Source organism: Phasianus colchicus, chromosome 3 (genome assembly GCF_987193195.1).
Source record: "Phasianus colchicus chromosome 3, bPhaCol1.hap1.1, whole genome shotgun sequence".
NCBI lineage: Eukaryota > Metazoa > Chordata > Aves > Galliformes > Phasianidae > Phasianus > Phasianus colchicus.
In genome coordinates this window covers 80,026,993-80,054,521 of record NC_143438.1, presented here as the reverse complement: position 1 = coordinate 80,054,521, position 27,529 = coordinate 80,026,993, and the positions used below count along the sequence as shown (strand labels likewise).

The following is a 27,529-nucleotide window of genomic DNA, read 5'->3' as shown; positions in this document are numbered from 1 at the left end:
TATGCATAATTTATAGGGCTTCGTGCCAAGATAATCCATTCTGTGGCTTGGGAGAAACATAGCAGAAGAAATTCTGGTCTCTTCTGGCTATTCAATTCCATCACTGAGGTTCCAACAAGAATTCTGAAGATGTAGCTCATTTGTGAGCAGCCTACTTTAGAAACAGCCTCAAGGATATGAAAATCAATGTTTGAATTGATACTTGAGTTACTTCTGGCTATATTTCTGCATACTTATGAGCTAAAAGTTTAAGACTGTAGATTGATAAATATATTCCAAATGTACCTGTCTATGTGGCTAAAAAAATCATTCTGGTTTACTCAAAAATGTATGGGTATTGTTCTAGCTTTTGTGTCAAAATGGTTTTCCAGCTTTATAGGAATTCTAGTTTTTGGCATCTCCAAAATTTCCCTTTCTTTCCCTTCCTACCTCTCACTTCTCCCTTTTTCTTTTTTCCTCAATATTTGAAAAATATACAAATATTGGGTGGTGGATATAGCAAAATATCCCTCCTACTGAATCTGCCCAATTTTTTATATATATCTGGATTTGGCATAGAATATTCAGTCAACTTCTCACTTCATTCCTAGTCTGACTTTGTTTATATGACTCCAGAAATGCCAAGAATAACTTTAAGGTTCTCCTAGATCATGAATTGCCTTTTAATCACCAGTGTTGTTTTGTTTCATACAACATTTCTACATTCCAAAGATACGTCAATGTCTTTAGCAAAATTTCACAGTTTTTACAATGTCCATTTAAGAATTAAACCCTATCAATAGTATTCAAGTATCACAGTCAGCAATACTTACTGAGATGTGATATTAAGTGTTTCTGGCAAATAATTAAGTAAATAAATCCTGACATTAGAGGAGAAAATGAAACACTGAATTGCTTAAACTTATTACATTTGTCTCTTCTTTTCAGTTCTGTTTTAGATCTCTGCTCTTAGAAGAATACTTCATGCGACAATAGTAGATGAACACCTTATACATTGGAAAAGCAAAAGACTATAAGTGGGGGCTAGTGAAAATATAATAAATAATAGGTAGGTCACTCTGAAAGTAATGTCTTCTACTTATTTCCACAGAAACTATAGCAGATAGAAAGAGCCATAGTTAGCACTATTTGATAGAGCAAATTCTCAGCTACAAAGCACTATTTTTCCATATAGTCACCACCTCCACTTTACTCACAGAGGGCTCCATCTTGAACATTTTTTAAATGGAGAATTCACATGTTGCCCCTCCATGGACCCTCATAGCGGTGATACCACATCTAGCAACTGGTGATGATACGATCCAGGGAACTGCCGCCTTCAGAATCGTAGTGGTTCAGTAGGTCCTGATAAAGTTGTATTCAGTATTTCTCTTCCTGTGTGAACATTTATGGGACCCACTTGGCACAAACTTTGTGGTATTCCAATGTCGTCACCATCCTTTCCAATGTAACGAATTTGTTGCTCAGCTCCATACACAGTTCTCTGTAATCCATCAATTTGTGTGAATGAGCTGATTGAGATGTTCTTAATTTCATGATGTGACCATCTGGAATGTGGTTTATATTTTGTGCTGCTATCACCACTGCTGAAACCTACCACTGCAGCCTCACAGTCCTCATATCCACTCTTTTGTCTCCATCAACATTCAGCAAGCATTGATGAATGCCAACAAGTGCAATCATTTCTGCATGGATGAATGAAATTCCAGACCTTTGCTCCATACACATTTCCATGTCACATGCCATTTTGTCAGGCTTTCCCTCTGCTGTCCTCTGTTGAATGGCAAGAAAATTTAATGAAATACTGTTGGAAAAATCCAACCCTTACTGCCATACCACCAACATCTGTCTCTGATACTGTGGATCAACATAATAAAATAGTAGGCATTACTTTTGGAGCACTCCTCATATTTGGAAGTGCTTTCTTCACACAAAATTTAATGTGAAAGAAGTTGAAAATACCATAGAAATAAGATCTATGAATCTTTTGGAAGCGATATGACAGCACAGTTTTAGTTATTTGCCAGTTTTGGAATTTCTTCTCAAGAAGAATACTAAGCCTTTTAAGGGGGAAAGAGTACTGTTGTGTGAGCAACTACTAATACAACTTGAGGCAGAAAGGGGAAATACACTTCTAAAGTATAAAGGATGAAATAACAAAGCAACAGGAATAGAAAAGTGCAAACTTTGTGTCATTTTGTGGGAAAGGGATTCTGCTTTTATTTCTGGTGTCTTATTTTCAAGCAGTTAAGGAAATAAAGGACTCTATTAGGATATATTGACTGAACTTCTGCCACAGTGCCACCATATGCTCATTCACAACACCATGAGAAAGTAAGAGCAAATTGCTAAATACTTTCTTTACACATCTTTGTTTCCCTCACTTTTATGAGTAAGGCAAAACTAAATGGGAAGCCTAAGGAACAATGAAATAACTGTTTTGCATTTACACTTCTTATGCAGACTAGCACAATCGCAATGAAGGAAAACATCTATAGGCATGACATGGCAAAGACTTTTAGGATTGTATTTGTAGAACTGCTGGTGATGAATAGATGTTTTTAAGTTTTGTCAGATTTAACATAGAATATAATTAAAGTGATAATGGGACCTCTATGAGCAGTTGGATGTGTAAGCACAGATGAGACAATATGTCAATTTAAATTATGATTAATGTATGAAAAAAGCAATTTTCAGGTTTTTATGAGGCTGTCTGTTATTGTGCCTGGCGAGGGAGTCAAATAAAAAGACATGCTTTGAGGTTAAATAATGGAAAGTACATAGGAATATAACATTTTTACCCTCATGAAGAAAATAGGAAGTCTCCCAACAATTTCAGTAGTGATAGGATTTCATCCCAGCTTCCTATTCCTCTGCTGCTGATAGCTAGATATGTAAACTGAACTGTATCAGATTGCCTGTATGGATCTCTGCTGTAAACATTAAAATGGGAAGCTGTATTGTTCTTTTCCTATTAGTATAAGCAAAATGGAGATCTTTGCATAAGAGGTATTTTCTATGCCCATGTGATAATTTCTATGATGTATCTATATCTGGCCATTGAAAAATATTTTTTGTTTTCATTTGACTAAGCCACTTTGATGTTTTTTCATGATATAAACATGTCCAAACAAAATGGCAGTTGTTCACATCCCTATGAATCAGCAACTTTTCTCAGCAAAGGAAGGCTCTCAGTGAGATTTCTCATATGGTTTAATCTAACTTCATAAGTTAGACTTTGAGCAAGGTGCAGGGATGAGAAAAGGTGTGTGCAGGGAGAGTCCTCACTGGAATTTAGAAATGCTTTACCCTGACATATTCAGTAGAAAGTCAGATTCCCATCCATCCTCTTTCAGACTCCATCTCTTGCCCTTTCAGTTCATTGGTCTTCCAGATAACTGATCTGCTGTGGGCTGTGTATTGGACATCCACTGACTTCTTGGTATACACAATTTTCTGTATTTGCTATGATCTCCTAGATACTGCAATTGTTCTACAGTTGCTCTGCAAATGTTTCTGAAATTATTGATTGCTTTCTAGGCCTCTTCCTCTTGTGAGGTCCTAGTTCCCTCCAATACTTAAAGTATTCCCTCTTCTCATCCAGGATCAAATAGGCTGACAACTTTCACAAGCACTAAATTCATCTAAAACATACTTATTAAAAAAAAAGCCCTTCAAAATTAAAACCAGAAATTATTGTGGGGACATGGGGAGAAGAAATCCTTGTTGGTTTAAAACTAATTTCATGAATGCTAGAAATATAAAGGAAAGGCTTAAACATAAGAGAATTTTTTATATGCTGCATATTCCAATCACAGGAGGACAATAACTCAGTTCCTCTCAATCAATTCCAATTTTTTTTTTTTTTTTTTTTATAGTCAGTCATTGTAAAGCATTTTGTGCCCTGATTACACAGCAGCTGCTGAGTCCTGAACTTCCTGAAGCTCGGAACAGCTGATCCCAATGAATAAGTAACCACTTTGCTAAGACTCGTGGTACCTGACCTACTTTTCAGAACTTTTCCCAAAGGTGTTACATACTAGTTTATAATTCCCCCAACAATCAAACTGTACAGTGCTTTTCATACTGTTCCTTACACAAAACCTTCCTTTCAGGAGTCTCCTTTCCCAAAGATCATTTGTATGTTGAGTCATACATCATGTAATAATTTTTGTCAATAATTGCTCCCAGTTGCAAATTTCTCATATACACTGAAAAATCAGGGATGGGTGAAAAACTAAAGATCACCATACAGCTTTGCTTGCTTTTAGGTTCCCTTTGACCATCCTTTGAATGCGCTCAGAGAGGTACCTTTTCACCAGTTTTCTTTTTCAGTGTGAACTAGAATCTATAACATAGAGTGAGTGGAGAAAAAAAAAAAAAGAAAAAAAAAAGCCTTTTTTTTCCTAAGGCTCTGAAAACAGTCTCTAGGGACTGATAATTAGTTTTTGGCTTTGCCACAGATATTCTGACTGATCCTAGAAAATTCAGTTAGGACTAAGCCAAATAAATGCACGTAGAGCTTTAAATTGAGTGCTGCAATACCTACAATTTAGGCTCCAGGTTTAAAAGATTTAAAATGTGCAGGTAGAAATATAACAGTGCATAGAAAAAACTAGATGCTTGAATAAAAATACTAAAGAATTCTTCACAGTAAAAAGGTGAAAGGTCAAGTTGAAGAGAACGAGATAACATCCCTGGAGCCACTTGTTTACGCTAAAAGCATAAGATTGCAAACAGAACTTCAGTCCTTTTCATTGCTTCTGGCAGACATTCTGAATGCACAATTCTCTTATAAAGGTAGATGACTACGTTATTTGAAAGAATGAGGTTGTTTTATTTTCTTTTTCAAAAAGCAGAACTGAAAGCAATGCTTGACATTATGTAACAAAAGTTTAGTTTAGATTCAGGAGAGGCAGAAATACCTTTTCATTTCAGGAAGTTTATAATTTTGTTAAATTTCCTCCATGAAGGATCCATAGTCTAATTGTCTGTTATTCAGTTCTTGTTTTTTTGTGCTATATTTATTGTAATCCTATGACTGTTAAAAGTAAATTTCACAGACTTGAAAGAGGGATCTGAAAACAGATACCACCTTCCAGATGAATGCATCCACTTTGCATTTCATAATTGTCAATCTTGGAAGAATTTTTTTTTCCATTTTAATTCTATAAATCTTCAGTCTCTCAGTGTGACACTCTTTGCAGCTATTTCTATATGCTACTCTAAGCAAATAATTAAAATAGTTGTAAGTGTTGTGCAACAAGTTATTTCTGTAATATTTTCAACAAGAATAAGAACAGAAAATACTGCAATTTGTATACAAAGCCCTCAGGGACTTTCAGTCTAACTTTCCAGCTCAGAATACTAGTGGAGATACCCATCATGATGCAAATTTCAAAATCTTATCAGAAAGAATTTGTAGAACTAATATATTGATCACTGTACTTAGGGATAAAATTCTATTTTCTTTGTAATTCACTTTACCAACTACTTATAGAAAAATCTCATTTATTTTGAAACTGGCAGAAAATTCTGCATTTTATTTAACATCAAGATAGTGATCTAATCAGTTCCATAGAATAGAATCATAGCATGATTTGGAGTGGAAGGGACATTTAAGATCATCTAATTTGAACCCAACATGTCCTTGCAGGGACACTTCCCTAGACTTCACTAGACGAGGTTGCTCAAAGCCCCATCCAGCCTGGACCTGAACGCCTCCGGGTGAGGACTTGCTGGGCAGTCTGTTCCTGTTCCTCACCACCCTCACAGTAAAGAATTTCTTCCTCAAATCTAGTACAAATCTACTCCAGTTCAAAGCTGTATCCTCTTGTCCTGTTCCTACATGTCCTTATAAAAAATTCCTCCCCAGCTTTCCTTTAGGGTCCTTTTAGATCCTGATGGTGACTATAAGATCCCTATGGAGCCTTCTCTTCTCCAGGCTGACAAGCCCCAACTGTCAGCCTGTCCTCATGCGGAAGGTCTTCCGGCCTCTGACCATCTCTTTGGCCCTCCTCAGGACCTGTTCCAGAGCTCTGCATCTTTATTGTACTGGGGACTCCAGCCCTGGACGCAGTACTCCAAATGAGGCCTCACAAGAACTGACTAGAGGGAGACAATCACGTACCTCTCCTTGCTGGCCACTCCTTTTTTAATGCAGCCGAGAACACAGTTGGCCTTCTTGGCTGCAAGCGCACACTGCTAGCTCATGTTCAGCTTCTCATCCACCAGGATCCCCAAGTTCTTCTCTACAGGGCTGCTCTCAAGGAGATCTTTCTCCAGTCTGTATAAATACCTGGGATTGCCCCAGCCTAAGTTCTACAGCTTGCACTTGGCCTTGTTGAACCTCATTAAGTTCACATGGGCCCACTTCTCCAGCCTGCCCAGGTCCCTTCCCTCCAATGTATTGACCATACCTCTCAGCTTGGTGTCATCTGCTAACTTGCTGAGGGTGCACTCAATGCCATTGTCTATGTCATTGATAATATATAGAGACATATATAAGAAATAAAGAAAATAAATAAGAAATTCATATATACAAAAATAATTTAAAACAATTCACTACTTGAACTTAGTTTTACAGAGAAATCTAAAGGTATGAAACCCCTTCTGCACTGTGAAATATTGTTTGATGGATCTCCAGTGAATGTAAAATTAAGGACAAGCCTGAAATCTTTGACTCTCATAAATGTACATTGTTGTCAACAAAACTGAACGGATATTCTGGTTTGGCAGAACATTTGTGTGTGTGCTTAAGTTTAACTTAATCCTAACGGGACTTAAACATTTCAAACTGCTTGGGTAGATGATTAAATATTTTGAGGAATCAAAACCAGAGGTCTACTGACTGCACTGGATACCAACACAACAACAAAAAAATTATATATAACATTGAACTCTGGCAAAAAAAAAAAAAGGACTTAAGAGCTGGATGATAAATACTGATAGATATCTAATGCAAACTGTGTTATATAATTATGCTTGGAAAGAGAAATTGTAAAAAAAACCAAAATAATAGCAAAATAATTTCTGCCAGGATCTGTGAATATTTAATGTATGAAATTACTTTTCTTTCAAATAGTATCTTAATGAGGAAATTTTGAAGTATTGCTTTTTTGGCATAAGCTCTGTTTACTTTTCACTTTCATGACCAAATCTGTGAATAATAATGCAAAGCTTTAAAGTTAAGACAAAACAACAACAACAAAAAAAGAATAAGGAGAGGGGAATGGAACTGAAAACTAAATTCAGATTTCAACATTTTACAGGAGAAATATCAGTAATTAAGATAATGAGCATTATCAAGGAAGGAAAAGAAAGATTTATTGTTCCAGAATTTTCCATCATCTACATGTGTGCCCTACAGCTGTGTAAGGACTTCCCAGAGCAGAAGAAAGGATAGAATTCTAATTTAAATCTATTTTAGTGTAAATGGTGAAAGATCATTTTTACAAGAACTTGAATAAAGTAATGAGCTGGGACTTGAGGTTTCTGCATTTAATTTCATGTTCTGTACACAGATTTCCTGTGTGCCTTAGAGCAAATCATTTAACCCTTCTGTGCCTCAGTTCCCCTCTAGAATTGGCTAATAGAGCTCCCTTACTTTTTGGGAACCCTGTGAGGGTATGTATTATTGAAGACTTAGTCTGGTAAAGATTCTTTTATATGGGGGTAAATAAATGAATTGTAGAATCACAGAATCAAAGAATCACCAAAGTTAGAAAAAGCCTTCAAGAACATCTAGTCCAACGGTCCACATACCACCAATATTTCCCCAGTAAACCATGTCCCTTAGTACAACATCTGAACATTTCTTGAACACCTTGAAGGATGATGATTCAACAACGTTCCTGGGAAGACCATTCTAGTGCCTGACTGCCCTTTCTATGAAGAAATTTTTCCAAACATCCAACTTGAATCTCCCCTGGTACAATTTTGAGGCCATTCCCTCTAGTCCTATCACTAATTACGTGGGCGGCCAACTCTCACCTTACCACAACCTCCTTTCAGGTAAGTAAGCCTCCTCTTCTCCAGACTAAATAATTCCCAGTTCAAATTTCTTTCTTTCACTTGTGCTCCAGTTCAGTCACAGGTTTGCTGCCTTTCTCTGGACATGCCCTGGGGCCTCGTTGTCTTTCTTGTAGTGAGGGGCCCAAAACTGAACACAGCACTCGAGGTGTGGCCTCACCAGAGTTCAGTACAGAGGGATGATTGTTTCCCTGTTCCTGCTGGCTGTACTGTTTCTGATACTATCCAGGATATCACTGGCCTTCTTGGCCACCTGGGCACACTGCTGGCACACGTTCAGCCAAGTGTTGACCAACACGCGCAGGTCCATTTTTTCCAGTCTTCCATCCGCTCTGCGCCAAGCCTGTAGCATTGCCTAGGGTTGTTGTAGTAAAAGTGCAGGACCTGGAACTTGATCTCGTTGAACCTCATCCCATTGGCCTCAGCCCAGTGATCCAGCCAGATACCTCTATAAGGACTTCCTTCCCTCAGGCAGATTGACGCTTTCTGCCAGCTTGGTGTCATCTGCAAACTTACTGAGGGTGCACTCAATTTCCTCATCCAGGTCCTCATTAAAGATGTTAAACAGGACAGGCTCCAATACTGACCCCTGGGGAATACCACTCATCACTGCTCACCATCTGAATTTAATTCCAGTTCCCATCACTCTCTGGTGAAGAGAGGAAAGAACTTGTCCTCCAGTCAGTTCTTTTCTCAGGAAACAGTGTACTTTTCAAGCAATGGGCTGCCAGCTTCTCTAGGAGACCGCTGGGAGACAGATCAACAGTCTTTCCCGCATCCACTACCAGGTGAGTCACTCAATCGCAGAAAGAGATCAGCTTGGTCGGGAACCTGCCATGAACCTATGCTGGCTGGGCCTGATCCCCTGGTTGTCCCACACATACTGTGTGATCTCACAAAAGATGATTTGCAACAAGAGTTCTTGTCCTCAACTGTGTACTTGCTGCTGCTGTCCATATCCAGTTGGCCATAACCTGAGAAGTTTCATTTTTGGTAGTTATTTCTTCAGCATTCTGATTCAATGCAGAATTGACTGATTAGAGCTTTAAACTAAATTCAAAGGGGAAAGAGGTAAAACCAGTGATAAGCTATGGGTTGGAATGAGTTGAGGGACTGCCTGCTAGTGAAATCCTTCAGTTTTCCCCACAAGTTGCTGGGCACAGTGAAGCTCTTTTGAAATGTTTCTATGCTAATGCATACAGTATGACGAGCAAAGAGCAGCTAGAAGTCCTGGCTCAGTTCCAGAGCTATGACATCTGTGGCATAAGCAAAAACCTTGTGTGAAGAGTCCTGTGGCTGGTGTGGGTGTGTTACAATGGATGTTAAAAGCTCTTCAGAAGGGACAGGTGGGGCAGGAGAAGTGGCGAGATAGTGCTGTGTGTGAAGGTGGTGTGTGTATAGAGCTAACAGTTGTCAGTTATACAGTTGAGAGTCTCTGTGTAAGGATTAAGGGATAAGAAAATAAAGCAGATGTTGTGGGATTCTACTACAGGCCACTCAGCCAGAATAATCACACAGATGAATTATTCTTTAAGGAAATAAGATACACCTCTAGATCAGTCACTCTTGTCCTTGTAGGTGACTTCAGCTTGCAAGATGTTAGTTGGCATCGGGGAGATTCTGAAAACACACTTCTTGGTATAAGTAGAGTTAACTAGGAAAGGTGCACACCTAGATTTATTTTTTGTCACTTTTTAAGTACCACCTTTTATGAGAACAAGAATAGGCCATTCCAAAACATCAGAAGTCATGCACGCAGGGCAGAAGGCCAACTTGGCTGAGCAGTGATCTTCTTCTAGAGTTCAGGTGAAAAAAAGAGTATATGACCACTGGCATCAATATCAGGTGACATGGAAAGAATAGAGAGATGATGTTCACCTTTGTAGGGCAAAAAAATAATGTGGCCAAAGCTCATTTAGAATTGAATCTCCCAAATACTGTGGGAGACAACAAAGAAGGCTTCTTAAAATTATGTTAGCAGCAAAAGAAGGACTGGAGATTACATTGGGGTGTTACTTGATGAGATGGTCACCTTAAAAAATAGGGATGAGATTAGACAGAGATGTTTAATGTCTTTTTCACCTCTGTCTTCAGGAACAATGTTGGGCTGTGGAACCATCCGAGTCCAGAGTTGGAGAACCATGACTGATGTAATGATGGTGATATCATACAGAATATTATTCTAGGAATTATTGAAAAACACCTGAGACAATGCAGTCATTGATCACAGCCAACACTGGTTCAGGAGGGGAAAGCCCTGTTTAATCAATTTCATTTTCTTTTATGAGAAGATTACCCACCTAGTTGCCCAAGGAAATCCAGTTGATGTGATCTTTTTTTTAATTTCAGCACAACTTTTGCTTCTGTTTGTCACAGTATCATTTTGAACAAAATATCCATCATACAGCACCAAGAAAGCATAATGTGATGGATGAACCATTGGCTGATCATAGAGTCATAGAATCATAGAATCACAAGATTGGAAACAACCTGTAGGATCATCTAGTCCAACCGTCTTCTCATTACCATATCTACCACAAACTAAACCATATCTCATAGCTCCTCATCCAGGCGCCTCTTGAACACTGCCAGGGATGGCGACTCCACCACCTCCCTGGGCAGGCCATTCCAGTGCCTGGCCACTCTCTGAGAGAAAAAGTTCTTCCTCATGTCTAACCTAAACCTCCACTGGTACAACTTGTGGCCATTTCCCCGGGTCCTGTTCATTGCCTGGGAGAAGAGGCCAAACCCCTCTTCATCACAACCTCCCTTCAGGAAGTTGTAGAGTGCAATGAGGTCTCCCCTGTGCCTCCTCTTCTCCAGACTAAACAATCCCAGCTCCCTCAGCTGCTCCTCCTAGGACTTGTGCTCCAGACCCCTCACCAGTTTTGTTGCCCTTCTCTGGACATGCTCCAGGGCCTCAATGTCTTTCCTGTAGCGAGGGGCCCAAAACTGAACACAATACTCGAGGTGTGACCTCACCAGAGCTGAGTACAGTGGGATGATTACCTCCCTGCTCCTGCTGGCCACACTATTTCTAATGCAGGCCAGGATGCCGTTGGCCCTCTTGGCTATCTGGGCACACTGTCGGCTCATGTTCAGCCGAGCATCAACCAACATCCAATATACTGGGTCAGGCTTAAAGGGTTATAGTAAATGGGATTACATCAGCCTGGTGGCCAGTCACTAGTGGGGTTCTGCAGGGCTCAGTCATATGGCGGTACTCTTTGATGGCCTGTCCAGGTCTTGCTGAACGGCAGCATGGCCTTCTGGTGTATCAGCCATTCCTTCCCGCTTAGTATCATCAGCAAACTTGCTGAGGGTAGACACTAGCCCCTCATCAAAATCATTGATGAAGATTTTGAACAAAATCTGATCCCTGGGGAACACCGCTAGATACAGGCCTCCAACTGGACTCTGTGCTGCCAAACACAACCCTCTGAGTTCTGCCAGTAGGCCAGTTATCAATCCACCTCACCATCCACTCATCCATCCCACACTTCCTCAGCTTCATTATGAGGATGTTGTGGGAGACAGTATAAAATGCATTGCTGAAATCAAAGTAGACTACATCCACTGCTCTCTCCCCATCCTCCCCGCCAGTAATGACATCATAGAAGGCTACCAAACTGGTAGCCTTCTATGACTTCAGTGACTTGGATACAGGACTTGAAAGTATGCTTGGGTATGTTTGCAGAGAACACTAAATTGGGAAGAGATGGTGTTTTAGACTTCGTTGTTCTTTTGCTTTTAGAGCTTTATTCTTCTAAAATATGGCTTGAAACAGAAAAATGGATCCAGGTGTATCAGACTCAATTTCAAAGTGTATGTTCATAACCTTTGTTCCATACTTTTCAATTAATCCTGGTAATGTTTTCCAGGCACAGAAAACAAGAGATCAGCATGGGGAGATCAAAGGGCAAGGCATGTTCAATCAACCTGATGACCTTCTATGATGAAATTACTTGGTAGCAATAGATACTGTCTGGCAAGTCTTTTGACAGTATCTCCTACAAGACCCTCATAGGCAAGCTGATGAAGCATGGGCTGCATAGGCAGAGAGTGAGTGACTGGAAAATGAGCAGATTCAGAGGGTGCTGATCAGTGGCACAAAGTCTAGTTGGAAGCTAATGACTATCAGTGTACTCCAATGTCAATACTGGGTCCAATTCTCTCCTTTATTAATGATCTGGATGATGAAGCAGAGTGTACTCCATGCAGATGTCACTGGGAGAAGTGTCTGATACACCACAGAGCAGTGCTTTCATTCAGAGGGACATAAGCAGACTAGGCAAATTGACTAGATGAGTTCAACAAGAACAAGTGCAAAGTCCTGCACCTGAGGAGGAACAACCCCTTGTTGTATGCCGGGGGCCACCTAGTTGGAAAGCAGCTCTGGAGAAAATGATCTGGAGATCCTGGTGGAACCAAATTGAACATAAGCCAGCAGTGGGCTCTGGCCAAAAATACTATCCTTGATTGCATTAAGCAAATTCTAGCTAGCAGGTCAAGGGAAGTGATCTTTCCCCTCAGCACTGGTGAGTGCTGAGTATACATGTAGTACTATGTACAGGCCTGGGCTCCCCAGTACAAGAGAGATGGACATAATGGAGAGAGTCTAGCAAAGAGCCTGTAAAATGAGGACAAGACTGAAGCTCCTCTCCTATGAGGAAAGGCTAAGAGAGTTGGGACTGTTCAGCCTGTTCAGACAGTTCAGGAGAAGAGGAGGCACAGGGTAAATCTCTTCAGTATCTAAAAATACTTTCAGAGAGAGTGAAAAGAGGACAGAACCATACTTCATGGTTCCCAGTGTCTGGACAAGAGGCACAAACTGAAACACAGGAGATTCCACCTGAACATCATGGAATACTTACTTAACTGTGTGGGGGACTATACTCTAGGATGGGTTGTCCATAGATGTGCTGAAGTCTCCCTCCTTTGAAATATTACATCTGGTCAGCTGGCTATAGTTGATGGTACTAAAGTAGGTGGCTTGAACATGAGATAGTGGTGTCAGCACAAGGGCAGGAAACAATGGATAAGAACTGAAATTCAGAGAATTCCACTTTAACATAGGAAAAAAAACTTATTAGCTGTGATCAAACTCTGGAACAGATTGTGGATTTTCCTTTCATGGGCATATCAAAACCTGGCTTTACATGGACCTGAACAACCTGCTCTAGCTGACCTTGCTTTGGGCAAGTGAGGTTGGACTAGACTTTCTCCAGAGCTGCCTTATCATCTCACCCATTCTGTGATTCCATGCTATAGCTTCCTCAGTGTTGGTCAAAATCCACTTATTTCTGAAATGTCTTATCTTGTGACTGAAACTGTGAAACCTTTACAGTATAAAGGAATAAACATGAGAGAACAACCAGTATCAAGTGCTAGAGAGGGAGAAAAAATAGTGTGTGGCGCTCTTCTGTCCAGCTCTATGTGCCACAAGATGGCACTCTGAAGTAGTTTTGACTTGGTCATGTGCTATTGCAGTGTTCTACAGTAGGACAGGTCTTGATCTTTGTGATAAAATGGTGTGACATCTTTCAGTATCATGCATTAAACTGATTCAATATATATTTCTATTTTAAACATTCTCAAACTGGAAGATAACAGAGTAATTTCTAAATGTATTGAAAAAAAAGTAATGGAAATGTAAAAAAGATGGGGGAAAGAAGGGAAGAGAGACATTTGGCCAAGCCCTTCTCACCTCTAATATGGGACCAAGAGTAGATGGAAGATGTATAGACTTCAGCACATGTTTATGTTGGGGTTTTTATAATACAGTGAATTTTTTAGAGTATAGAAATTTGAGATTTATAACAATGGAAAACTTATGCAGAATAATCAGGCCTAATTTGAGGTAAAAATTCAGTGTGCAATTATATCAAAGGAATGAATGAAGCAACCCAGTAAACAGTGTTACTCAATCCAGTACTGTAGACTAAGTAAGAAGAATGGATATGAAAGATAGCTACTGGTTCATAAAAGATGCTAAAATATCTGTTCTACTGATCAAAGACATTATCAAACTATGTTCAAGCCTACAATAACAGATGTTTTGAAATACAGTCTAGAGCTGAGAGTTGTACCTAGGATACAATCCTTCAACTCTGTATTAGTAATCAAAGTTGTTTACCATTCATATCTGTAAAGCTAGATTAATAGAACTTTATTTCCCTGTAAATTTTTCAGATGATAAATCTGTTAAAATCTAGCATGATAATGGAAAGAATCAAGTAATTAAAACAGAAAACAATGAGATTACAAAGATATTTCCGCTCTCTGGCAGACACCCCTGCAAGGAACAGTTATTGTTACTCTTAGCTTTCCTGTGGATCTTAAGCAGTGGAAAAGGAAAACTAAATAACTCCAAGTTTAGTAACACCAAGATATCTTGCAACAATTCAGGCTGAAAGGATTTCTATAATAAGAATATATTCTTTATTTTAGGCAAAATCCAAGCTTCACTGAAATCAAGGGGAAAATTTAAACATGAAAACAATGAGCAACAAAAAAATTATACAAATTAAGATTAGAATGAATGGAGTAGAAAAAAAAGGTAGTAAAATGTCTACCAAAGTAAAATTACTAGCAACAGCACTAAATGATGAATTTGTGCTTTCAGAAGATCTACTCTGAGAAACTTGAAAGTAAAAACGTGCAAAAGACCACGTCTCCATTTTAAGAATAACCTGTGGACTTCTTTCAGCAAAATCCTTGAAATGAATAAAACTCTTTGCTTTTATATAAAATAGATAAAGCACAAGAAGACAATGTTGCCAAAAGCACCTTTCCTTCTACCAGTATCATCTTTACTTCCACTGCTATAATCGTATTGTTACTGTGAGTAATTCTGAACAGGATATCAACAGACAGTATTTGTTATCATCAGGCAGTATATCATGCAGTTGCACATGGAGCTTTCATCTAACATAATTATCCAATTGTATTTCATTGTGTTAAGCGTGGAACAGAAGGCAAAGCTTGTTAACTAAAAAGAAGGGAACAGCTAAACGTAAAAGTGATAATAACCCACTGCCAGAGGTGTTACTACTTGAGTACACATTGTGAACTTCTGATAGAGAGGGAAATATAACCAGGAATCCTAAATCTCACTCTAACTTCTTGTTTAGTGCATGAATTTTGTAATTGGAAGTAATGACTTCTAAGGGAGTAATTCTACTTACATTTACTTGCATGCTACAGCATTTGTTCTTATTGCCTAGTGCTGAAAGAAGAGGCTAAGGATCTCTTTCTCTAAACTCTGAATACTCACTCCACAAGAAAAAGAAATACTGAGGCACAAAGCTCCAATTTTTTTGTGCACTGAGATTGGAACCAACTTGGCTGAGGGACTTGGCTCAGTGGTATACATAGACAGAAATTTATACTCATGATGAATGTGTTAACCTTGTTCTTTTCCCCTTTTGGTTATTGTGCTGTCCTGAAATGGATTTTGGCTTTCTGTGTGTGTGTTTGTGATACTCCAAAACAAAATTCCTAAGCAGGATGTCTTTGGAGACACATTGTATGTTTATTTTATGACATTAAACCTATGATGTGCTTCAGGTCTTGTACTGCAGATTTACTGGATTGCCCTGAGGTTGTGCACATCCCCATTCTTGACAGTGCTGCAGATACAGAACAGGAAGACTGCTCTTACCAGAGAAAACAAGTAGGAAGTATATCAAAGGCAAGTTACAGTGTAATGTTTAGGAACTTCTGAAGATCTCTTAATGATTTAAAATAATATAAGCTTTTTGCTTGATAAATTCTGCTTTCAGAATTAAAGGCCTTGAAATCTCACTCTTTAGCTCCATCAGTGAATATTCTAACCACTAAAATGTTATGCACAGGTTTTTTTTTCTTCAGCTATGTTTTTTTTTTTTTTTAAAAAAAAGCAAATTAAAAATATGGTTGAAATTCACAGTAAAATTATTTTTAAATTCAAAGTTTCAGAGTATTTACTTTCTTTAGAGAAATTTTCTTGCTTATTACATGGGATTTATGATGGTTTCACACCTCACCTATCTTTCCTACTCCTAAATTCAAGAGATCTAGATGATGGTTATACATATATATATATATATATACATACACACACACACACACATATATATATGTATATTTTAGTATTCTACATATTGATTTCAGTTTGTAAAATGGATAAGAATCTAGTGAGACTTATGAACTTGACAGATTGTTTTCCTGTGCTTGCTCTAAGTTCTCTTAAATGTCAATTTTATTAAATTATTAGATAAATAATCTATTTATTCTCAATTCTCTTGACATAGATGAAATGTTACATATTTTCAGATGTTTGTCCAGCTCATCTTTGACATTTCATTACTCAGAATGGTAAACATCAGAATTCCCAAAATATTTATAAATTCTCCAGAAACAACATGAAAAAGAATTGTGTCTTTTCAAAGATAGACAGATATATATAATATATATCCACTGTGGTTAGTGTCTTCATTTTGCTAAGAGGATTTTTGTCTGCATCAATCATGGTTCTAGACACATTACATTCACTTGATATTATTTATTACCTGTTTAAAGCAAAATTAAAAAAAAAAACCAAAAAACAAAAACCCTTTTGGGATCCAAACCCTTTCCTGAGCAAAGTCCTAAGTATAACATTATATACCTTGACTTCCTTGCATGCTCTTTCTCTGACCCAACAAACTTTTTTTCCTCATAGTGGAAGAAAACAGCTTTAGGAGGAGAAGTGAAGAGTACTTTTCATTTTGTCATCCATAATGGATGATAATCAGATGCTTAGGGTGGTTTCTCAGCAGATGTTGGTCTGCAGATTTAAACATCAGTCAGAAGAGATCTTGAAATCTAACTCTTTAGCTCCATGAGTGAATATTCTAACCACTAAAATGTTACACACAGGGTTTTTTTCCTCCAACTATGTTTTTTTTTTATTAAAAAAAAAAAAAGCAAGTAAAAAATATTTTAAAAATTATCTCAATTTATCAAGGAGAGAAGAGCTGTACATATATACTCTCCAAAGTTCTAGAGATCTGCATGCTGAGACAATTAAAGAGACTTCCCTGTATTTTGAGCTACGATGATTGAATATGAAAGAAAACTTTGCTTTATGCTTGACATATTCTTCCTTTGAACATCCAATTTTGTGTGCGTTCCTCTCTCACATTCTTAGGTACCTGTGACTATTCCCTGCAAAAAAAAGCTTGTGAAATGTATGTACAAAATAAGGGTTTTCACTGTTTAATAGCAATAATATAAAATCAAGGCAATTAAAAATCAATAAGTAAGTATCTAACAAATTTTCCTGGGAGCCATGTCTAAGCATGTGAAGAGAAGGAACAAGAAGCATGAATTTACAATGGTAATTCATATCTGACCAATCTGATATCATCCTAAGGTTAGAGGTCTGGCTTTATTAAGCAAGCAAGAAGCAGTGGATGTTGTATGCCTTTGTACTTTGAGTTTCAATATGGTCTGGCATAGATTTCTGCAGTCAAGTGGGTGAAATACATAATTGATAAATGAGCAATAAGGTAGGGGAGGAACTTTTCTGGGTCACAAATGCATCAGCAGTATGATGCTTGGCTTGCTTCCTGTTGTTCTAAGGGGTAAATTCTAGGGCCAACATCGCTTAACACTTTCAGTAACAATATGAGTGATAGAATAGTTCACCTTAAGTAGTTTTACCAAACACAAAGAGCAGTTCATATTTCAGACAGTGGGAGTGTTTTTCAAAAAAACCTCTTTAAACTGGAAAAGTAATCTGATGGAAAATTCATGAAATTTAACACGGTTAAATGCAAAATCATGCCCTTAATAACCCTATCTACCAGTACAGTACAGAGGCCGGCTGTCAAGGAAGTAGCCTTGCAACAAAGGACAAGAATCTTGGGGGACAAGCATGCTGATTTGTCTTCTGTCCTTGCAGCAGAAAAAAAAAAAATAATGACATCATTGGCTTTACAAGAAAGAAAACATCACAAGGAGATGTCCTCTCTGTTTGGCACTTGTGAGATCACACAGCATTGTGCTCAGTTGTAGGCTCCCTGGTACAAAAAATAAACTAAAACACTTGAGTAAATTGTAGATCCACTATGGTGATCAGGGGACAGGAGCACGTGGTGTGCAAGGAGAGGATAAAGGAATGTAATTTGTTCAGTCTGAAGAAGAGGAAGCAAAGGGTGATCTTACTGCTGTCAACAATTACATAGTGGAAACATGTAAGGAAGACAGATCCAGACTTTCCTTAGAGGTGAGCATGAGTGTGGTCAGACACTGGAATAGGGTCCAAGAGATGTAGGACATCCATCCTTGGAAATATTTAAAGCTTTCCTGGTCAAGATTCAGAGCAATTAAGTCTAGCTTGGCTCTGAAACTGAGGGACTGGAAAAGCTGCTGTTTCCAGTCTTAATTACGCTATGATGCAGTAGTTCGATTTCCATGTTGACAGAAAGATAGAATCATTAAGGTTGGAAAAGAGCACTAAAATCATCTAGCCTAACTGTCAACTCATCCCCACTGTGCCTGCTAAACTATGTCCTTCAGCATTACATCTATCTCCGGGGACAGTGATTCCACCAGCTCTATGGGCAGCCTATGCCTTGGCCTCACCACTCATTCTGAGAAAATTTTTTCCTAAATTTGTCCCATCTTTATCCCTTACCTGTTGACAATGAATACTTTAGGAAGTTACAATACTTAGAGGCAATGATAACGGGAAGGTGGTTGTATGGGAACAATTAGGTCACAGCCTGAAGCAGTGACTGAGCATCAGGTGAAGGAGCATCCCTGGGAGCACATGTGCAAGCAATTCACCTGTGTGACTGGAAGGAGTGGACCCTGGGTCCACCCCTCATTTGTAGGCTGGCACCCACAAGGGAAAAATCAGCCCTGATCCTTGGAAATAGGTAAGCAATTTCTTCTTAATTGCTGGATTGTGACCTCTACATTTCTTAGGTAATCCAAAGCTGGTTAAGCAGCTATGTCTGCGACTGCTTATCTTTACAGTGGTTAAAGCCAGATACTGTCCTATTATCAAACTGTGTTCTTATTTAAAAGGCCAAAATGCAGAACTAACCTGAATTTTGACATGGCTCACTGTCTGCCCAGAAGAGTAAATGCACCCAACCGCAGCTCTTCTGATTGCACAATCTGTTTATGTCACCTGGGGCATCAGTTGAGGAGTTCCAGTTTCAGCCGTAAGATGCCTAGTGAGTAATGTTGAAACTTTGTCTTAGTTAATCAGTATTAATTACAGAAATTCATTAATCGGGAAAAAAGTCTGTGACACTACAAAAATCACACAACCTGGTTCTCTGTTTAGTGTGATTTTTCTGACTACATGCTATTCGACATTCAGCTTGTGTTGTACATTTGTAGTTCAATTACTTCCAGCATTTTTATCTCATGAAAAGACTTGTCAATAAATAACTCCAGGCACCTTTGCACTAGACTGTACATGTAGTTGTTTTTCAAGATATTCTAGTTTGCTGAAGGCACACTGAGCACATAAAATCTAGTAATGTTTTTCTCCCTGAATAAAAAGTAAACCTTTATATTTATGAACAGAAATATTAGAAATGTCACAAAGTCTGAAACTGAGAGAAACTTGACTTTATTACACACTTACTGATTCACATCCATCAAAGCAATAGACTTACAATTTTAGCTTAGATCAGGAATAGTCTTGATGAAGAATGATTTGTTAGATAACATGCATTCATAGAAAGTTAATTTTCAAAGTTTTTTGTTTGTGAGTATCCCATAAGGACTTTCACATTTGACAACTCTATTCCATACAGGTGAGACTTCACACAGTCTGAGGGGGGGTGGTCATGGCACTTTGAACAGGAGAGTGCCATTAACGTTTTGTATAATTTTTTTCCTTTTTAAAAGGAAGAAAGTTTTTCACATTAATGTCTTCACCATCCTGCAACTATTCTTAACAAATACAATCATCTTAAAAAGATTACAAAATAATGATGTCAGTTTTGCTAGTGATTCATTCGCGAGCCAGGAAATAAGGAGAATTTCCATTTCTAAACCTTAGTTTAAATGTGCAAAAACTTACCAACTGGAGATTTATTAATCTCCTTTTTTTTTCCACTGGTTTCCTAATATTTAAACAAACTTTTGTACATCAGTATGGATCTTAAGAAGTACAGACTTTTTAATCCCTCATCAGTAGAAACTGAATAGACAAATCAGAGAGAAGATATTTTACAACTTTCTACTACTTGACGCATGTAGGTAAGAATGAAAAAAAGTGCTGGAGGAGAATGAATTCATTACTTATAGTGAAGGTTTGGTTTGTTTCTATATGTTTTCTGATCTAAGTATCATGGTTTTAGTTAAAACTCCCATCCATTTTTGCTGTCAGCATAGTTCTCAAATGTAAATACTAAAACTGTCAATCAAAACATTGTAAAGAATATCAGCTTCAGTTTTATTTCTTTATTAAAACCGGTGCAAGTAGAAAATAATTTCAAAAAGATATGCACAATGAAAGGAAATACTCCACTTACAGTGAATATTACAGAATCTGAATATTAAAGAAAACAAAAATATTTATTCAAATAGTGAAAAAGAATATATTCTGAATAGGTTAATACTACAAAGACAAAATTCTTCTGTGCATTTAATGAATGGAAATAATTTGTAATATATTTAGTTTGGATATTATTTTTCATAATTGGATTTCTCCACAGACAGCTTTCATTATTTATTAACAGGAATATGAGTATTCCATCACTGGTCTTTCTACACTGTCAGAGGGAACCAAGTCTTTTTATTTCATTTTATTTTATTTTTGTTATTCCCTTGCTATGTATGATTTTTTATTTAATGAAGTTTCAATATTTCATTTTTATTTATCTATTTTAAGACATATGATGAAAACGAATAATCAGCATAGTTAGTGAGACAATCAGTTTAACTGCTACTAGTAATCTTTCTAAATTAGTGGTGATCAATAGTATAGTTGCAAATATATTAAAAAAAAAAAAAGCGCCTTAATTAACTTCTACACTTTGTGATTAGTTTAGATTCTATACTTTGTGATTAGATTAGAAAAACAAATCCCAACATTATTATAATCTAGTTCCTAACTAGTTCCCAAAAAACTTTTCCCAGAAAGAAAAACATCATGATCATTTCTTTCCTTGACAGTGACATGGTAGACAGAGCATTAATTCCAAAGCTCCAGAAAGAGATAAATAAAAAGAACTTGACAGGGAATTGTGAAAGACAGACTAGGCTTATGAGGTGGTGAATGCACACATTAAAAAAAAAAAAAAAAAAAAAAAAAGTAATTAAAAGTAATTAAAAATAGCTATGGAATGTTGTGATACCAAAAAAGTCAGCCTCAACACCAGATTCTCTGCTAGAACCTTCACCTAGGTGAAAATCGTGACATTACAGAGGTAGATACTCTATCAGCTGCTGGGACCATGCTCCCTAACATGACACCACTGCTGTTCACTCCGTGTATGCTCAAAAGAGATCTTAATTTTTTTCTATGCTGCTTCTGTTAGCTGCACTCTAACCCAAAACTCTTGCAAACATTGTCTAACACCTGCTAAAAGCACTCGACCATCTCCAATCAGAAATCAGCTGGAATAAAAGCTTAGTGCGCAGTTTGATCAAGAACAGCTAACAAAGCATGGTAGAAACTGTTAGACAGCTGTTCCAGCTGTTAGCTGGAAATCATGGGTTCAGTTAGCTATCGTTTCCTTGCAGTAGCAGGCCTTTGATGTTTTGTAAAAGATTCTTGGGAATCTTTTGTCATTTCAAGACAAAGTTCCCAGAAGACCTATAGCACCCTAGAGGCTAGAAGTAATTCCACTGAAGTGGCTCAGGAGAAAGCTTGATAAACCTTGATTTTAATTCACTACTCAACTATTTTGACTGCTTTAGAAGGAGAATCCTTTGCTTATTTTGGACGTCAGTTGATGTATGGTTGGTTCTCTGGCTTGAAACCAGTTTATACTAACTTCTCTGCTTCCAGGGCGTTAAAAGTGTGAGAGGTAGGCTGGAAGAGAATGAGGACAAGTAGCCAAAGTATATAATATTTGGATTATTTTGGCTGTAGCTATGCTAATAAATGTGCCTGGAACTCTTGTCTGGCATTGAATTCAGCTGGCATTAAATAGCTGACAGCCAAACTGTTAGAAGTGTTTTTACCCTCCAAAACAGGTTGGCTGCATCCAGGCTGAGAATGCCCTTTGGTCTGTGCTAACTCCAGTAATGCACTATATGATTTGAGAGAATGCTATTTGGCCTGGCTCAGAACTGTTGAAGGGACAGTAACAACAACGTAGCAACGTGTATAATCAAGTTCCAGTGTCTGTGAATATTCCCAAATACTGTTTTAATAAAATATGTTTTGTACAGCATTATCTTATTGAAATAATTACTACTAACTGTTACAAGCTTTCAGCTTCTGAGAACTATAACTTCTTGAAACTGAGGTTGATACAGCTGGGTTTCAATGCCTCATATACATCCAATAAAGAAAATAACTAATGTGTCCTAATATCAATAAGTTCTAAGTCAGTTCTATGCAACACAAGAAGAGAAAAAATAAACAGGAAAACATACAGTAATGTGCTACAGGAAAATATGTACAGGCAAATAGGCAATTTAATTCTGGGTAACTTTTTCCAAATAAAGAGACATTCTCTGTACCTTGCTTTTACTTGCAGAAGTGAGAGGATTTGGAGAAATGGAAGTAGCCTTTATGTTCCTTCACCATCAGCAAATGCAACATAATAGTGTAAGTACAGGGCTACCTTACTCCCCTGCAAAGTAGTACCAGTTCTATCAATTATAGTAGTAGTTCCTTGTTCAAATTTTGTAACAGTTTCATACCATCTAAGATTTTTGGCTTTTGTTTTTACACATGTTTGAAGATCTTATATTTCTTTTTCAGTAAGAGTAGGATGATATTGTGATGTTATGTAGGGGAAAAAATGTTGCTGGAATTTGTGATGAACTTAGAAATCTGATTCAGCAATTGTCAGAAGATTAAAGAATTAACATTGTATAACTAAAGAAATTATGCTGATATATGAACGATATTAGTATAAAACAATAGTAAAGTTATACTGTCATCAAAGATATCTTGCAGACATGTTTTGAAAACATCACATCAAGAAAGCTTGCCTTTCTATGAATAAAAAAAATAAAACAAGTTGAATTAAGATATGAGAATGGGTAGGTGGGTTATAAATATGTCAACGGTTTACGGGCCCAGTTCCGTGACTAGCAGATCCGCGCCTCTGGAAAAGGGAAACAGGGGACCCAAAATAATTGAAATCAGCAGCAACGATCTGAGGTGAAACAAACTCATTTACTAAATATAGTATCAGCAAAATATAATGAGAGAGAGGGAGTGTGTGCAAAAGGTGGATAGGTCTCACCACAACGCTGAGGTGAGAAGTGCAGTCCAGTTGAGCCGATGAAGAAAAGCAGGTGGAGAAGAGCAGATGGAGAAGTGCGGGTGAAGAAGAGCAGGTGAAGAAGAGAGCATCAAGTGAGCTTGCCGGGAGTTATATCTCCTTGCTGACCGCAAAGCCCCCTGGGGAATTTAGTTGTGCTTCTCCTCCAGACAGGCACCTGAAACTTCAGCATCCACAGTCAAACCCCCAGTGCATTACACGATGTTATGATGTGGAATGCTGATAACCAAAAATCATAAAACCATGACAAAATAACAAGATCTGTTATCTGCTAGGTTGAAGATAACAAGTAGTTCAGTTATAGTTTATGAATGAAATCCTTAAACCAGTGTAGCTATTGATGGAACTCCCACTGGTGCCAATAGACCCAGAATGTAAACCTGTACAGCCAGTGGAAATAAATGAAAGAGATCTTACCAGTGACTTAAAAAAAAAAAAAAAAAAAAGTAAAAAAAATTAGATTGTTCCTATTGTTCCTATAAAAGTAAAGATGAAGTTAGTGAACAAAAGCATTTTTTTTTTTTTTTTTTTTCTAAAAGAAAACTAGAAAGCCAGCCCCTAAACAAACAAACAAAAAACCCACAAGCCTATCTGGTGTAAAGTGAAAGATAGGGCTCATCTGTCTTTTTGCTGAAACACACTTTTTCTCCTCCGCAAATTAAATTAAATCTACATGTTTTTACATTGTATATTAATGAATATTCTTGAAGGAAAGTGCTATTTTTGACAGAAGAACAGATGGGCCATTAGATCCGATTAGTTCAGTTTCTCTAATGTAAAAATAGTGCAAATGTTGTAACTGGTGTTGTATAAAAGAAAATAAATTCTTAAGGAATTTTTTAATTTCTTTTTTAATTTTAACCAATAATATTTCTGCTTTTCTCTCATAAATACTGACAAACATTCTTCCTACTGGAGTTTATTTTAGTAATCACAAATCTTATTTGAAGGATGGACTGTTTGATGGATTAGGAATTGGCTGGCTGGATGCAACCAAAGGTTTGTGATTAATGGTTCTGTGTCAGGGTGGAGGCTGGTCACAAGCAGTGTCCCTCAGGGGTCGGTCTTGGGACCGGTGCTCTTCAACAGCTTCATCAATGATAGATGATGGAATCGAGTGCAGCCTCAGCAAGTTTGCAGATGACACCAAGCTAAGCAGTGCAGTCAATACATTGAAAGCAAGGGAAGCTATTCAGAGGAACCTGGACAGGCTGTGGTTTGGGGCAATCCTAGGTATTTATACAGACTGAGGGATGATCTCCTTGAGAACAGCCCTGCGGAAAAAGACTTGGGGGTCCTGGAAGACAAGAAGATGGACATGAGCCAGCAGTGTGTGCTTGCAGCCAAGAAGGCCAACTGTGTTCTGGGCTGCATTAAAAAAGGGGTGGCCAGCAGGGAGAGGGAGGTGATTGTCCCCCTCTACTCAGCTCTTGTGAGGCCCCATCTGGAGTACTGCGTCCTGGCCTGGGGCCCCCAGTACAAGAAGGACACGCAGCTCTTGGAGTGGGTCCTGGAGGAGGGCCACTAAGATGACCAGAGGGCTGGAACACCTCTCCTATGAGGAAAGGTTGAGGGAACTGAGATTGTTTAACTTGGAGAAGAGAAGGCTCTGGGGAGACTTCATTGTGGCCTTTCAGCACTTGAAGGAAGCATATAAACAGACAGGGGAATAGCTGTTTATGAGGGTGGATAGTGATAGGATAAGGGGGAATGGTTTTAAACTGAGACAGGGGAGATTTAGGTTAGAAATTAGGAGGAAATTTTTCACTCAGTGGGTGGTGACACACTGGAACAGGTTGTCCAAGGAGGTTGTGGATGCCCCATCCCTGGAGGCATTCAAAGCCAGGCTGGATGTGGCTCTGGGCAGCCTGGTCTAGTGGTTGGCTACCCTGCCCATGGCAGGGGGTCTGAAACTAGTTGATCATTGTGGTCCTTTTCAACCCAGGCCATTCTATGATTCTATGATTTTTCTTCACCTAGGGAAGCAGAAAGAAGTGCGTCTACAACACAGTCATACTACTATGTTTATGGGGGGAGTACTTTCCACATACTCATTCTTCTTTTTTAATGAAAGCATGAAATTCTCTCTAGTCATATGTTGGACTTTAGCCTGGCAGCAGCTCAGCACCACACAGCCTTTTGCTCACTCCCTCATCAGTAGGATAAGAAAGAAAATTGGAAATACAATATAACTTGTGATTTGAGATGAAAACTATTTTACTAAAACACAAGAGAGAAATGAAAACAAATATCCAATTGTAACTATATGTATACCCAGACTGAAATTACTCACCACCTGTTGACCAACACCCAGTTAGCAACACAACTGCCTTTTGGCTGACAAGCTGTCAACAACACAAGGTCTACCCAGCCAACCTTTGAGCAGTAACAGCTGCCCCTCAGCCAAATTTATGGCCTTTTGCATGGGGTCACATGGTATAAAATAACGTCTGGCCTAATTCCGGTCTGGCTCTGCCCTCTCCCCTGCTGCTGTGCTATAAAAGTAGTAGCTCTTCCTCACTGAGTAGTCTGGCCCTGCTCTGGGAGTGCCCCCTTCACTTAGCAGCAACCGAAGTACTGCCTCAGCTGAAACCAGGGTATCATATCATTAACACTGCAAAAACTATTTTACAAGAATGAAGTTATTTCAAAGATGAACATGACTACAGAATTCAGATATCAGATAAAATACAGTTCTAAAATCAAGATAGTTCTACTGCAAAAGCAACAATAATGTCTTAGGTTTACCTTTGATTAGAGAACCAGCTGGCATCATCAGTTCACGTCCAGTAGGTACGCATGAACAAATGGGAATGTCACACTCTTCTTTATTAAGATAATATGTCCTAACAAGTTATGACAAAACCTTTATGGAAAAGTCCTATGAAATTGAATAGAACAAAACCAGCAGTAGGTTGTATGGAATTTTAATAAAGCATTAGCGTTTCTCTCATTGGAGTTAACAGAAAGACTATTCTGTATCTCAGAATGTGTTTTAAATGGCCATAGAATTCTGTAAAGAATTATAACCAATTTACAACCTCTAAAGTGTCTTACAAACCTTGATAATTGGAATAGTATTGTACTAATTCATTAAATGGTTAAAATTTGCTAATTAAATTTTAGAGATTTTTTCCATAAGTCATAGCATTACCAGACTTTATTTCTTAGTAGGTTATTGCTTTTACAAATGCACTAGAGTTGAAAAGACTAAATTTACTTAACATGGAATAAATTTTGTCTTCAAGATGTATGCAGAGATTAACTACTTTTTCACTCACTAGTGATTTGCTTTTGTCAAATAAGGGACTTAGAGATAGTAACCACATTTTCACTGTTGAAAAGATTGAGATAAAAAAATTAAGAACTCTGTATGAACTGGGATTTTTTTGTTTTTAATTCTTGAAATGATGGTGAAATAGAAGATAATTTATGGCCAGTGAAACCTGAAAATGAACAAATGAATGGAAGCAATGCCTTATTTCTGAAAAGGTTGCTTTTATCAGTAGTAAAGCTAGTGATATTAAACTCAATATTTTACAACCATGATATTTTATCTACTTATAGAGAAAATTACTGCTCAGTACTTGCTTTACTGTGGATGATTTTGGGCACAAGATGACCTACAGTAATATAGTGCACAAGGGAATCATATTATTAATTTAACAAACTTTAGAAGATATTTCCTTTTCAGTGTGGAAAAAAAACATGCCTGGCCAAAACATGGGATCACAGTTGTGGGCTTTGCTGGAAAGTGATTCGTCATGATTCTACTTCAGAGTTAAGTGATGTACGAAATGATGATGAACCGGAACACTGACTTCGTCATAAATAGATCTTTGTTTATTTATTTATTGGAGCAGCAAGAAGAGCAAAGATGTGTAATAATACAAACACCATGGTTATACATTATGACAGCAAAGACCTGCTTCATCAGTGATTCATAAGAATCACTTGTCTTCTCCAAAATATCTCAATGACTAAGACTGAACAGAAATCAAATGAGGTAAAAATAATGGAATAAACAATAATTGAGGTAA

The 27,529-nt window shown here is 37.9% G+C and overlaps 2 long non-coding RNA genes across 3 annotated transcripts; one reads left to right on the top strand and one right to left on the bottom strand.

Moving 5' to 3' along the window:
- Positions 1-627: 627 nt before the first annotated feature.
- Positions 628-10,409, bottom strand: LOC149918699 (uncharacterized). Its single transcript, XR_016465286.1, has 3 exons — positions 10,332-10,409; positions 7,993-9,005; positions 628-1,773 (listed from the first exon to the last, which is right to left on the bottom strand). It is a non-coding gene; the product is annotated as an uncharacterized LOC149918699 (long non-coding RNA).
- On the top strand, positions 8,953-27,529 carry LOC149918698 (uncharacterized). Of its 2 annotated transcripts, XR_016465284.1 has the most exons (5): positions 8,953-9,024; positions 10,126-11,716; positions 15,601-15,724; positions 22,734-22,804; positions 27,184-27,529. It is a non-coding gene; the product is annotated as an uncharacterized LOC149918698 (long non-coding RNA). The 2 variants fall into 2 exon arrangements; XR_016465285.1 differs by lacking the exons at positions 8,953-9,024; positions 10,126-11,716 and adding an exon at positions 11,732-11,856.